We start from the raw sequence: 1,009 nt of genomic DNA, 5'->3' as shown, positions 1-1,009 counted from the left end.
CACACAGAATTCCTCTTCGAAGTAGCAATGAGGAAGAAATCTCTCACTTTCCCTCCACTCTTACAATCTCTCAAAGAAATTCTCACAATTGTTACACACTAATGGAACCTCTCTAACCTCTAGAGCCTCTAGACTCTCACAACCTCCTCTCTCTCCAGTCATCAGGACCTCCAAGGCATCTTAATTTTTGGCCAAAATGTTCTTTTAAAGTTGTTGATGAGCTTTCCCAAGAGTTACCTAAGCATCCCTTCAAAATTTGGCCTTATCCAAAGCTTGAGTAGGCATAACCGTCGATCTCGCCGTCGGCGGCCTCGAGGGCTCTGCCGGCGGGCTTCTGAAGCATTTTGTCCTGTAGTATCGGGAAAAACTCGCCGTCGGCGGCCCAGTTCCAATCTCTACCCAAATCTTTACATTTTGGTCATTTTCGCTCCAAATTCGCTCCTTTTTGTATTTTTTTGCTCCAATGACCCTAATTCATCATTCCTGCAACAAAATATCAAAAATACCTTTCTTTAAAGTGTAATATCATTAAAAATAATCTAAAATATATGAAAATCTCAACATATTTTCCTTTGGTCAAAATCCTCCAAACTTAACTATTACTTGTCCTCAAGTAATTTTAGTACTACATAAAAGTTATGATCTACTGTAGCAAATTTTTAATTCAGAAATACTATAAGTTTGATTTAAATAAATATCATAGTGAGATTTTTAGAAAAAATTCAAGTGATTGAATTAACTCTGTAGCCACAAGATTATCTAGTCATCAAGTTTTAAGAGTTCTAGTCTTCTATTTATTTCAAGAATGACTATATGTTGTAATATTAAGTCACTTAGAATATTCAAGAGATAGGAACTTCATGAGAACTCTACTAATAAAAGACTTGTTCCATAAATATAAGTTCAGGAATGTATTTAAGTTTTCCCTTTAGGTGGGTCTAGTGAAGCCAATTTTTGATTAGGTATCTCCTCAAGCTTCTCCTCACTTTTATATATTTTTTTTCTTTTT

The sequence above is a fragment of the Phalaenopsis equestris genome, unplaced genomic scaffold (assembly GCF_001263595.1).
Source record: "Phalaenopsis equestris unplaced genomic scaffold, ASM126359v1 Scaffold000609, whole genome shotgun sequence".
Classification (NCBI taxonomy): domain Eukaryota; kingdom Viridiplantae; phylum Streptophyta; class Magnoliopsida; order Asparagales; family Orchidaceae; genus Phalaenopsis; species Phalaenopsis equestris.
Note: the sequence above shows the minus strand (reverse complement) of the source record.